This window comes from Martes martes (genome assembly GCF_963455335.1).
Source record: "Martes martes genome assembly, chromosome: 2".
NCBI lineage: Eukaryota > Metazoa > Chordata > Mammalia > Carnivora > Mustelidae > Martes > Martes martes.
Window position 1 is genome coordinate 133,389,323 of NC_137889.1, and position 14,182 is coordinate 133,403,504.

General features: G+C 35.6%; 1 pseudogene across 1 annotated transcript; it reads left to right on the forward strand.

Annotated features, from left to right (window-relative positions):
* The first annotated feature begins 8,176 nt into the window (after window positions 1–8,176).
* LOC308338330 (cytoskeleton-associated protein 2-like) lies at window positions 8,177–10,564 on the forward strand (annotated as a pseudogene). Its single transcript has 2 exons — window positions 8,177–9,549; window positions 9,730–10,564. The product of its transcript is annotated as a cytoskeleton-associated protein 2-like (transcript).
* Window positions 10,565–14,182: the final 3,618 nt, after the last annotated feature.

A 14,182-nucleotide genomic window follows, 5' to 3' on the forward strand; every position in this document is an offset into this window, starting at 1 on the left:
GCTTAGAGCTCACTCCTCGGCTTTGTTGCTGTAGCCGGCTTCCCCGCTCTAATACCTGCGAGCTCTGCAGCACTCAGACACTCAGACACCCCCAGTCCTTCTGTGACCCCGTGGGACCTGGGGTTATGCTGATCCCGCCTGGGTTTCCCCCCAGTTTAGCCTCTGGAGCGATGTCTCCCAGTGGAGCCGACTTTTAAAAGTCCCGATTTTGTGCTCCGTCGCTCCGCCGCTTGCCAGGTGCCGGCCCCTCCCCCCAGGGTCTATCTTCCCGTCGCTTCGGATTCACTTCTCCGCAGGTCCTACCTTTCAGAAAGTGATCGATTTTCTGTTTCTGGAATTGTTGCTCTTCTTCTCTTCGATTTCCCGTTGGATTTGTAGGTGTTCACAATGGTTAGATAAGCTATCTAGCTGATCTCCTGCTACCCAATGTCGTCTCAGCCTGCTACTTCTCCGCCATCTTGACTCCTCCCCCCAATTTTTAGTTAATTTTTATATAAAGTGTGAGTTTTACATTGAGATTCTTTTTTTTTTTTTTTTTTTGGTCTGTAGATGTCCAGTTTCTCCAGCACCATTTTTTTACAAGAAACACTTCCTTCATTTTATTGCTTTCTTCCTTTGTCAAAGGTTAAGTAGGCATATTTGGATCTGTTTTTGAGTTTTCTATTTGATTCCATGATTTATATCTCTTTCCTTCTGGCAATACCACACAGTCTTGATTACTGTATCATGATCAAATATTGTCTCGCATTTCTTTCTTTCCTTTTTTTTTTGGAACCTCCCCTTATCAGATTTTATAATCACATCTGTTTTGTTTTGTTTTTTTTTAAGATCTCTGTTAAAAGAAACATTTTCCTGTTTATATCAATGATTCAAGACTCCTTAGATATGAAATTAAGTCTTGAATGGTTTGGCTAGAATTATTTATTTATTTATTTATTTATTTTTATTTCTTTTCAGCGTAACAGAATTCATTGTTTTTGCCCCACACCCTGTGCTCCATGCAATACGTGCCCTCCATAACACCCACCACCTGGCTCACCCAACCTCCCACCCCACACCCCTTCAAAACCCTCAGGTTGTTTTTCAGAGTCCATAGTCTCTCATGGTTCACCTCCCTTCCAATTTCCCTCAACTCCCTTCTCCTCTCCATCTCCCCATGTCCTCCATGTTATTTGTTATGCTCCACAAATAAGTGAAACCAAATAATAATTGACTTTCTCTGCTTGATTTATTTCACTCAGCATAATCTCTTCCAGTCCCATCCATGTTGATACAAAAGTTGGGTATTCATCCTTTCTGATGGAGGCATAATACTCCATAGTGTATATGGACCACATCTTCCTTATCCATTCATCTGTTGAAGGGCATCTTGGTTCTCATTTCTTTTATCATTTCATAGTTATTGTGTATAATACCTGGTAGATGTTTTATTAGATTTCTACACAATTATTTTATTTTCTCTGGAACAATTGGGAATGATATTGCATTTTTTTATTTTGTTTTCCCACTGTTTTTTGTCAGTATAGAGAAATGCAATTGACTTTCATGCATTGCTCTTGAATCCAATGACTCAGTTCTAGGAGTTTTGTTTTCGTTTTTGTTTTTTCTTTTCTGTAGATTCCTTGGGATTTTCTACATACACAATCTTGTTATCTGCAAACAGTTTTATTCTTTTCTTTTCCTCCTTTGCCCCTCTGTTTTCCTTATATTTATTTATTTTTTTTAATTGCAGTGGCTAGCAATTCTGGAATTATGTGAATAAGAGTCCTAAAATCAGACATCCTTGCCCTGTTCCTGATTTCAGAGACAAATCATTCAGTCTTTCATCATTAAGCATAAAGTTAGCTGTGGATACTTTTTGTGATAGTAAGGAGGTCCTCTCTTCTAAGTGCACTAAGAGTTTTTAAATCATGAATGATAATTGAATTTTGTCAAATGCTTTTCCTATGTCAATTGATACCATGCCTTTTTCTTTTTAGTCTGTTTGTATGGTATATTACATTGACTGATTTTCAAATACTGAGTCACCCTTTCATACCTAAAATAAGTGTCACTCATCATGGTGTATTTTTATATTCAAAAATTTTTATTTACATAAATATATTTAAAAGTTATTAAAAGTTAAAAGTTTTAAAAATTAATACTTATAGTAATATATAAAAGTTATATTTGAGTTGACAAAATTTTTTTGAGAATTCTGCATCTATATTCATGAATAGTATTGGGACCAAATCATCCCCATATTGAAAGGCAACCAGATGACTCTGAACTTTCTAGTGAGTTTCACTAAGATGGTGGGGAAAGGGGTAGTTTCCATTATTTAGATTGTTGAAATGAAAGAGGAAAAGATCACCAGGGAAGAAATAAGAAACCAATGAAAGTAATATTGAATAATGTCTAATTTTTATCTTGAGGAGAGAAAAGGGGAATTTTATTTTTAATAATATTATAAATTACTTTAGTCTCTTGGAATTTTGAAACTTTGAGTCATTGTTTCAAATATCTTAATTAATTTAAGACATGGAAAGGAGAAATTAGTATCATTTAATATTTAACCCCACCACCAAAAAAACCTCCACCCAAATTAGCTCAATTTTCAAAAAGTTTATTAGGTATCTTTTCAAATTTCTTGAAACCTCTATATAGTGATGAGGTATTACTCAGATTATATTTAAGGAACTATGGAATATTTTCCCACAATACTCCTTTTTATTAACAGTAAAGCAATATTTCAGCTGTCAAAAATAAAAATTTCTGTTATAGTTACAATTTTCAGTTTAGCTCCTTAAGCCATTTCTAAGAAAAATATCTTAAAAACACCTCCAATGAATATAAAAACAATTTAATGATTCCATAATTTAGAAGTTAAACTATAATCTGAAACATACATTTCAAAAAGAAATATAGCAATTGAGTAGTCAGATTCAAATAACTTTTTTTCTGAAGTCATTACAATTAATTTTCATGGCTTAACACTTGAATTGTACTTACCTGAACTATTATTTTAATGAAAAATTGAAAAAAAGATAATTACAAACAATAACTTACTCTTGTCTGTTTATTTTTACTTCCCATGCCAAGTAGTAAATCTGATCTTTAATTATATATGCTAACAATATTTTCACAAAATCTAATGCTGATATGTAAACATGAGTTAGACAATATTTGTAAAACTTTATATGTTAATTTACAATTTTCTGCTCTACAAATGTTTGCATAAATAATAGATTGGGGTGTTGCTGTTTCCATGATCTTTGTTTAATTAGAAACACTCTTGGCAATTCAACATAATCGGAGGGAAAAAAAATGACAGATAATTTCTTCTTTGTATTAAATGTAATTATCTGAGCTGTCTGGAAAGTAAATTTTCAAAAATCTTACTTATGCCAGTGTAGATTTTCTGTACCATCTAATGAGAAACTACTGTGTTTAATTTTGTTATAAAATATTCACAATTCATTTTAATAGTTCCAGGAAAAGAAGACTAATGGTACCAGTGAAGGGAGGTGTTAACAAAACACAGACATCCCCTTCTCTGCAGATCTTTCTTTTTCATACACATACACACACACACACACACACACACACACACACACACACATACAATTCTCTTTCTTCTAGACATCTACAGAAGATAAATAAGAACAGAGATTGCCAATTTAGAACATTCATTATGAAACTATAAAGAAAACAGGGGTAAAATATGGTCCTGAAATTTAGGATTAATTAAGTTCTTTCTTCCAAACCCATTTCTACATACCCACACACATACACACAGGTACAGACAATCCATTAAGAGCATGGAAATAAGGCCTTCCATCCTAACACAAAATATTCCTTAGAATGTAAATACATTCTCAGGATACAAATAGAGCAGTTAATGTGAATATACCCATCTCATATTAAAGTCCTCTTTATTATAACATTATAACACCTGACACTAGAGAAGGAGCTATCGGTTGCCAGGTTCTGTCCAGTAATATACAGCTTCCAGTCAAAATTTTATTCCTTCATTCTTGAAAAATTAGATTCAAAAAAGTATGAGGGTCCAGAAAGAAGGGCCAGAATAAACAAAAAGAAAATCTGCCTTCAAAGGCAAATAATGTTATCCTAAGTTGTATGTGTGTGTGTGTGTATGTGAGAGAGAGAGATTGAGAATCTTCAGAGAGTTTCAATATGTTCAAATTGCAGAAGTTCTAACTTGCTAACAGGAGAACAGAGAATTGGGAAAGAGGAAAAAAGTGTAAGAAAGTGCTTCTGAAAAAAACAAACAACAAAAAAAACAAAAACAAAAACACCACCATTGACACAAAAATATCCACAGCAGGAAGAAAATTTTATAAAAGGGCAAGAAGTTCACTGAGCACTAAGTACCAAGAAAAATGAAATTTAAAAAAAGTCACACAAAGGCAAATTAATTTAGAATGTTACACATTAAAGGCGAAAAGAATGTTTAAACTCTTTGAGACAGAAAACAATAAAAAAACAGATAAATGGACTCCCCCCAAGAAATAAGCATCAAAATAGCATCATACTTTTCACCAATGAGTGGGGATGTTAAGAAGCATTGGGGCAAGGTCTCAAAGTGGGTAGAGAAAATAGAATAAAATCTGGATTTTTTAAAAGATTTTATTTACTTATTTACTTGAGAGAGAGAGAGAGTGATAAACAGCATGAAAATAAGAGGGTCAGGGGGAGAAGTAGGCTCCCCACTGAGCCAGAAGCCCGAAACAGGACTTGATCCCAGGACTCTGGGATCATGACTTGAGCCGAAGGCAATCAATTAACCTACCGAACCACCTAGGCACTCCTAAAGTCTAGATTTCTATATCATATGAAATTACTAAACTGTTTTCACTAACCAAAAATCACTGAATATCTCCTTGCATGGAAATGTCTTCTCAAGGAAATTACCTACATATTGACTTCAGAAAATGAGAATAAAACCCAGAAACTGTGAATGTATTTTCTTTCTTTTTTTTTTTTTTTAAGATTTTATTTATTTATTTGAAAGGGAGAGAATGAGAGAGAGAGAGATCACGAGAGGCCGGAGGGTCAGAGGGAGAAGCAGACTCTCGGCTGAGCAGGGAGCCCAACACAGGACTCAATCCTTGGACTCCAAGATCATGACCTGAACCGAGCCACCCAGGTGCCCTATAGCACTTTCTGATGGCCTTAATTCTCAGTTTCCCTTCAGCAGTTTTGTTCTCCAGCAGCAGCAGTAGGGAACTATGGCAGTGGCCACTAACTTAAAAAAAAAAAAAAAAATGCTGTGGGGACAAGTTGAAATTCTGTCTACTGAAACTATATGGCAGGGGCGTCTGGGTGGCTCAGTTGGTTAAGTGACTGTCTTTGGCTCAGGTCATGATCCCAGAGTCCTGTGATGGAGTCCCACTTCAGGCTCCCAGCTCTCAGGGAAGTCTGCTTCTCCTTCTGACCCTCTCCCCTCTCATGCTCTCTCTCACACTCTCTCTCTCAAAAAAATAAATAAAATCTTAAAAAAACCAACAACAACTATATGGTAAATTGACTTTTAAGAAATTATTCTCTTATCATCCAAAATATATTAGAAAATATATTTTTTTCAATAAGCAAAACCAAATTCAATCCAAAAAAAATTGGTTGTTGATTATAATGTTACAAAATATAGTCATTGCTTAAAAATATGTGACCATAACATCAGCATGATTTTAAGAGTTAGAAGAATGTAAAAATTAAAAATACATTTTCTGTTGACACTAGGGGTATTCAGTTTGGAATGGCACTGCTGCTATGACATTAAAAAACCTGGAGAGAAAAAAATCCAGGGTCTGAATTAAACAACATTACACAATCATTTTAATAAACCAAAATTCATCAATTTTTAACTTTATCAATCAAGCTACAGAGAAAACACAAAACATTTAATTACGTTTGACTTAATAGAATGTACATATTATCATCTTTAAAGTGCAAGTCAAAGTGAAGAATCATAGAGATAATAACATGCTCATCTCACAAAAGGGAAAGTCAAAAGATAATGTTTATGTTGGTTATGCAAATTAGAAATTTCAGTAGTTAAAAGCGATTAACAAGGATAATCAGTGGAAAATTTTTGAAGTGTTAAAATTACCAAGAATTAGAAGAAGGAAAGGGATGAGAGAGTTGGAAATGGAGAAATAAATTAATAGCCAATATATCACAGCCCAAGAACAGTAAAATAATCTTCATTTGGTGAATTAAAAGAATAGTAGCATAAGCATATGTGTTAGATACGTAAAGGCAATCACCAGAACAGGTCTAAACAGATATAATTAAAGCCTAATTATATTATAGTTGGCCATGCAGAAGGTTAGGGCAAGAAATTGATGAGTTTTTTACCTCTATCAACAGAATTTGCTTTTATTAAAAAAAAAAAACTATGTGAATCACTTTGATATATTTTGTAGAAGTTAAGAATGATTTAAATTTTAATGGCACTTTATTGTAAGGTGACTTTGGGTAAAAATATCGTTGAACTAACAGTTCAAATAATTTCAAAATTGATAAATTTCATCCTTTATATTGCTTTCAAAAAAAGAGAATCATTGAGATTTCGAAAAAATACTTTTGTTCATGTTTTAATATTTCAGATACTACTATATTAAAATGTAATTTATCTTTTTTAAGAATTTCATTTTGTTAAAAGATTTTATTTATTTATTTATCAGAGAGAGAGAGAGAGAGAGAGAGAGAGAGAGCACAAGCGGGCAGAGTGGCAGAGGAGGCAGAGAGAGAAGCAGGCTCCCCACTGAGCAATTAGCCGGATATGGGAGTCGATCCCAGGACCCTGGGATCATGACCTGAGCAAAAGGCAACCACTTAATGGATGGAGCTACCCAGGCATCCTGTAATTTATCATTTTCTGGAATTAAAAAATACATAACTATATAATAAATTCTACCTACAAATATTCTTCCTGGGTTCTTCCTCTTAACTTTTCTTTTTTCAATTCTGTAAGCTTAATAGTTACAAATTAAGGTTTTGAATCTTAAAAACTTAGAAAATAGTAAAACCATTAATAATGGGAGTTAACAGTATTAATTAATTGAGTATGATGAATCAGACACTATGTTAACTGCTTTGTATGCATCATCTCATTTATTAATCACAGTAGTTTTCTTAGGAATTCTTATGACCTCTGTTTTAAATACAAGGAAGTAGAGGTTAAAGAGGTTAAGTAGAGGTTCAAGGTTTATTTTTCACTTAGTTAATGAATCTTTATTATATAGGAAATATTCTAGATGTTTGGTACATAACAATGGGGAAAAAAACAGACAAACCTTTACCATCATGGGACTTACATTCTATTGTGTGGATATAGTAATTTAAAATAAGTCAAATAAATAAACTATGTAGTTTTTTATAAGATGATAAATACTATGAAAACATATATGGCATAAAGCTGATTGGTAGGGCAATCGCAATTTTAAATATGGTGGTCATGATAGGCCTCATTGAGAAAATGTCATTTAAGCAACTCTCAAAGGATGTGAAGAAGATAGCTAAGTGGGTATCTGTGTTAAGGTCACTGAAGACACAGGGAGTAACCACAGGAAAAGCTTGAAGACAAGAAAACTATAAAGAACAATGTAGGGCCCCACTGCCCATTACAAAGATTTTGACTTTTACTAAAAGTGTAACAGGAGATATGAGGAACAAAACAGTGACTTTACCTGAGTGTATGAGCTCACTCAACAAGGAAGCCGTATTTTATCTGGGCCTGGAAGTGTTAGTAAGAGCTCATTCACCTCAGTCTCTAGAGAAAGGAATGTGGGTAGAGGGGAGAGGGAATAATATATTAAAGTTATTAAGACATGATGATATGGTATGTAAGGAACAGGGTTTCTGTACAAGAAAAATCAGAAGACCAAGATGGAACAGATATTGAACACTTGATGCCAAAGACTTGTAAGTTTGTTTTGTAGGCTTCTAGGCACCAGACACAGGTTTTTATCAAGGTTCATCAATTCAGGTGTCCCTTTTAAACTTCTTCTACCCATTAAAATTAGCAAATTTTAATTCTGTTCTATCATTGAACTTGGTCCTTAAACTAAGGATTAAGTGTTTTTCAGGAAGATCCTTCTGATGGTTCCGTGAAAGATACACTAAACAATTAAATTTTTTTAAAAATGGAAGAAAAACTGTCACATGAGTTATGGTGCCACTGGGGCCATCCACAGCTGCTAAAGAGTGGCAGGGAAAGTTCCAGGAGTACCTAGCAGCCAAGGGAAAACTGAAGTATCAAAACACCAAGCCTATTAAAAAGCTAAGAGTAATTGTTTGAATATTCTACCTTCTAAATCTATTATTATATTCAAAAAGGATGTTACAAATCATGCTGCTTTGCCTATCAAAGTTCTAAGACCCATCGGCATTAAACTCCAGCCCAGACTTGCCAATATCACAGGATAGAACAGGCAGAACTTCTAGGCCAAAGGCCGACTTCAGGATATATGTCTTCTAACTTAAACTGTAAGCCTTCCAGCAATAGCCAAGAACAGCATGAAGCTGGTTCATTCATTACTGGAGAACTGTTTAGAAAAACTGTGGCATCACCAAATATACAAGAATTGAAAACTGCAAGACAGCAGGTAGCAGCAGATCAAGGAAATGTTAAATGTGGACAATAACCTTGCTGAAATGAATCCTTAGATAGCTTTCTAAAAGAGATAAACACAAAAAAAGTTGCCCCAAACTTTTTCAGATTCTGAAAGGAAGACAAATTCCTGAATTATGGATAATAGGTAAACCAAAGACTAACTCTTATAATGAAACCAAGAGCAATTTGGCTCCTAAACAAGCCTTGGGCAAAAGTCCAGGGAATAGTGCTATTCTGAAAGAAGTAATAGACAATTTGTTAGATAAACACAAATTAAGATTCCATCAGTAAAGTCACAGCAACTCTCGAGAGGACCAAATCTTGTAAGACCAGGAGAAAAACTCCCAAAGCTCCCTCTTATTAGGTTCAGACCCTTAGTAGGACTCAAACATCAAAGAAACAAGTAATCAAGGACATAAAGGATATAAAGGTCAATAAGGATAAATAAGAAAGACAAAATGAAATTAAGGTACAGTCACACACTGTTACTGAACAAAGAAGTAAGGCAAACCAAATCCTGGACATGCCCCAGTGTGCTTCAGGGAGGCTATAGTAACAGACACCCAAACATTAAGCAAAATCAGAAATCCACTAAAACTGTTTTAGATCTCAGACATCATATGCACTGCAAAATATCAAAAGCCTTAAGCCAAAATCCGAATTTGACAGTTGGTAATTTTAATTCAGTCATTCCAAACACCCCTAACATAACAGAAAACAGCACTAATGGGAATAAATGCACCAACAGCTATTATCTCAAAGCACAGAATTTGGACTCCAAATTGAAAAAAGTACTCTTCCCTGGAACCAGTTTCTCAATAAGACAGCTCCCAAAACTCAATGTGGTGACCAACTTGTAAATGCAAGAAGAGTCCCAGATGGGACCCAAACTAATCCAAATATTAAGAAGATGACACATCGGGCTCTCTGCTCATCGGGGGGCCTGCTTCCTCCACTCTCTCTCTCTCTGCCTGCCTCTCTGCCTACTTGTGATCTCTGTTTGTCAAATAAATACATAAAATCTTTCAAAAAAAATAAATTAAAAAAAAGAAGATGACAGCAGAGGATTGAGGGGAAAAAAAAAACTAGAAGAATGGCAGAAATCTAAGGCAAAAAATCTAAAAACAGTCTTCTATGGAACTTAAAAAGAAAAATAATAGAGGGAATTAATATTTCTTTCTGGAAGAGTATGGAAAAAGATGAAGAAAAGAAAGTACAACTTGAACTGTACTATAAAATTAACAACACTCTAACAGAATGTCTGCAGATCATTGAAGGGGGTGCACTTTCTAATGAAATATTTACCATATTGCCTGGTGTTCCTGAGGCTGAAAAAATCTGCTAAATTCTGAATCTGCAAAGCAAAGTTGTTGGCAAGTAAAGGCACTTTTGATATTATTGGGCTGTAAGAAGATGCTGTTAGAAATGGGGCAACATCGATAAAAGAGTCAGAAGAAGTTGTTAATATTTGCCAGACCCAAACAGAATCGCAGAGGGAGTGACCTATGCCTTTGTAGTTGCAGAAACGCATATAACATCCATAGAAGAGCAAGCCAGTAAGATGGAATTTGAAAAGTCTTGTCTTTAAAAGAGAGAGAACGGGTTACAGCAACACCCCCCAAATAACCAAGGCAGAAGAGGATAATCATTCTGGCATCAAATTAAGAATCATCCCAATTCCTAGAATAAGTGGAAATTATGAATCATCCCAATTCCTAGAATAAGTAGAATGCTGGAAGTGCAAGACTTGAAGCTCATCACTCCTGTGTGGCATTCGCAAGGACTGAGTGAGCTGTGCTCTGCTACCTGGAGATGCTACAGGGACATGACCTAGTAGTGGCTTCCCTTAATGAGCTATTAGAAGTGGAAGAATCAGAGTGTTTTATATTCCATAAAAATGAAGATTTGCCTATAACATTAGGGTTTAAAATTTTTGGCTTATAATTTCTTAATACCTTAAAAAGAAAAAAAAAAGAAGAAGTTTTTCAGAGCCTCTATGAAACAAGAAACACCCTTCCCTAGGTGACCTGGAAAAAACTATATAATGGACAGGCAGATTATGGGCTCTCAGGATTTAGTAATTCACTGGGTGTACTCTCAAATTTAATATCCTTATTAGGACTGTGTTTGGTTTATTTGTTTAGGACTATAGTTTGCCACACTGTTTTATAGCATACATAAATTTTAAACTATTGACTATTACTTTACCCCACAAGTATGGTAAACATTTTCACTTTATTGATCTACTTTAGTCTCAGTATAGTTCTTTTTTGTAACAGAAGTTTGGTGCCAGAGCATGATGGACTTTCTATTTTGCACCTGCCTTAGCAGAGAGGGTGAGTCTTCCCAGCTGAGCTTAGAAGCTAGCCTTCCTGACTGGAAGCCCCGTGATAGCCAGTCTGGCCAAATCCACTCATTTTGCAGTTTATCCTAGCTGTGTCTTTGTTCAGAGTTTGCAAATGACTTTTATGTGTGGCTTGGACTTCTGTCGCTGTGTCCCGGTAGATGAGGGGCAATTCGTGTCCTGCCTGTGCCAAGTCTCCTCTAATGAAACACAGTTCTGAATTGGGGTAGTCACCTAGCTTTTTATTCCAAAGCTAATTTTGCATTTGGTTTTTTCATTTGTTTGTTTGTTTGTTTTGTTTAGAAATGCTTCAAATAAAAACAAAAGGGAGCAGTGGAGAGGGGCAGGGAAAGGGACGCTTGCTTCTTCACTTTAATTCTTTGCTTTGATATGGGACACCTGTCCTGAGAAGATGGTACAAGCCCTAAAGACTACTACAGGTTACTTTTCTTTCCTCCGGGACAACTGCTCTTGGAAAGATAAAATCAGAATCATTACATAAATATAATGTATACATAAATCTAGCCAACATGTTTTAAATTTTAAAATTTTAGCTTTCTTAATATTTAAGTATTATCTAAAACAAAAAAAAATCAAATTTTGTTCATTCCTTAAAACAACAACAAAAAAAAAGTAGCATGCACTATTCTAGGGTTTTAAGCATAGTGCTATGGTAGCCCAGAGCAGGAAGCCATTATTACCTATGTTAGGGAATGAGTGACACATAAGATTTGTTCCTTCAATGACAAATAGGAGTTGCTTGGATACTGAAGAGGAAAATGTCCATACTGCAGACTACATGAGGCTTAAAAACAAGAACGAAATGTGAACTCTGATAAAATAAAAAAATACATATAGCAGAAAAACACACACATTAGTGGGTAATTCACTAAACTACAGAAATTTACCAAAAAGGTTATGTGCATTTAAGTCATTACAGATATGGCTTCCATCAGTAAGCACATTTTCTAGTATTAATATAAACGTGTTTGATTCTTATTTGAAAAACTAGGATTTTGAATTTGGTAACCTTTAATGTGTCTTTCCATGAGTCTATGAAATACCAAAAATACAATTGTATGCAGATCTTCCTTGACTCACATTAGAGCTGTAGTAAAATCATCCTAAGTAAAAAATGCATTTAATACACCTAACCTACTGAACATCATAACTGAACTAGTCTACTTTGTGCTCAGAACACTTAAATTCACCTACAGTTGGACAAAATAATCTAACACAAAGCTTATTTTATTAATTATGTTGACTATCTCATATAATTTATCAAATACTTTTCTGAAAGTGAGAAACAGAATGGGTGCAGGATGGTTGTAAGTGTTATTGCACTGGCTGCTTACCTTCATGATCGTGTGGCTGGCTGGGAGATGTGGCTCATTGCCACTACCCAGTGTCATGAGAAAGTATCATACCACATATCACTAGCCCACAAAAAAGATCAAAATTCAGAAATTTAAGTATAGTTTCTATTGAATGTGTATCATTTTTGCACCATTACAAAGTAAAAAAATTTTAAGTTGAACTATCATCTTTTTATTTTGTGAACCTCCAAATCATTTTTACCATTTGCACTAGTTATTTTTCTAAAGCAGCATGAATTGTAGCAGATGTAATTTTGTTGTTTTTTTTTTGTTTTTTTTTTTAAAGATTTATTTATTTATTTGACAGACAGAGAGATCACAAGTAGGCAGAGAGGCAGGCAGAGAGAGAGGAGGAAGCAGGCTCCCCGCCGAGCAGAGAGCCGGACGCGGGGCTCGATCCCAGGACCCTGAGATCATGACCTGAGCCGAAGGCAGAGGCTTTAACCCACTGAGCCACCCAGGCGCCCCGCAGATGTAATTTTGTACTGTAAAGTCAACATAAAGGCTTTTCTACTTATTCAAATAATCAAATAAATATTATAAATGGTATATACTACATTTTCTTTTTTTTTTCCTAGTATTTTATTTTTTTATTTTTTTTATTTTTTTTTATTAAATTTTTTATTTATTTTCAGCGTAACAGTATTCATTGTTTTTTCACCACACCCAGTGCTCCATGCAATCTGTGCCCTCCCTAATACCCACCACCTGGTTCCCCCACCCTCCCACCCCGCCCCTTCAAAACCCTCAGGTTGTTTTTCAGAGTCCATAGTCTCTCATGGTTCACCTCCCCTTCCAATTTCCCTCAACTCCCTTCTCCTCTCCATCTACCCTTGTCCTCTATATTATTTGTTATGCTCCACCAATAAGTGAAACCATATGATACTTGACTTTCTCTGTTTGACTTATTTCACTCAGCATAATCTCTTCCAGTCCTGTCCATGTTGCTACAAAAGTTGGGTATTCGTCCTTTCTGATGGAGGCATAATACTCCATAGTGTATATGGACCACATCTTCCTTATCCATTCATCCGTTGAAGGGCATCTTGGTTCTTTCCACAGTTTGGCGACCGTGGCCATTGCTGCTATAAACATTGGGGTACAGATGGCCCTTCTTTTCACTACATCTGTATCTTTGGGGTAAATACCCAGCAGTGCAATTGCAGGGTCATAGGGAAGATCTATTTTTAATTTCCTGAGGAATCTCCACACTGTTCTCCAAAGTGGCTGCACCAGTTTGCATTCCCACCAACAGTGTAAGAGGGTTCCCCTTTCTCCACATCCTCTCCAACACACGTTGTTTCCTGTCTTGCTAATTTTGGCCATTCTAACTGGTGTAAGGTGGTATCTCAATGTGGTTTTGATTTGAATCTCCCTGATGGCTAGTGATGATGAACATTTTTTCATGTGTCTGGTAGCCATTTGTATGTCTTCATTGGAGAAGTGTCTGTTCATATCTTCTGCCCATTTTTTTTTTAAAGATTTTATTTATTTATTTGACAGAGATCACAAGCAGGCAGAGAGGCAGGTAGAGAGAGAGAGGAAGGGAAGCAGGCTCCCCGCTGAGCAGAGAGCCCGATGCGGGGCTCGATCCCAGGACCCTGGGATCATGACCTGAGCCGAAAGCAGAGGCTTTAACCCACTGAGCCACCCAGGCGCCCCCTTCTGCCCATTTTTTAATATGATTATCTGTTTTGTGTGTGTTGAGTTTGAGGAGTTCTTTATAGATCCTGGATATCAACCTTTTATCTGTACTGTCATTTGCAAATATCTTCTCCCATTCCGTGGGTTGCCTCTTTGTTTTGATGACTGTTTCTTTTGCTATGCAGAAGCTTTTTATCT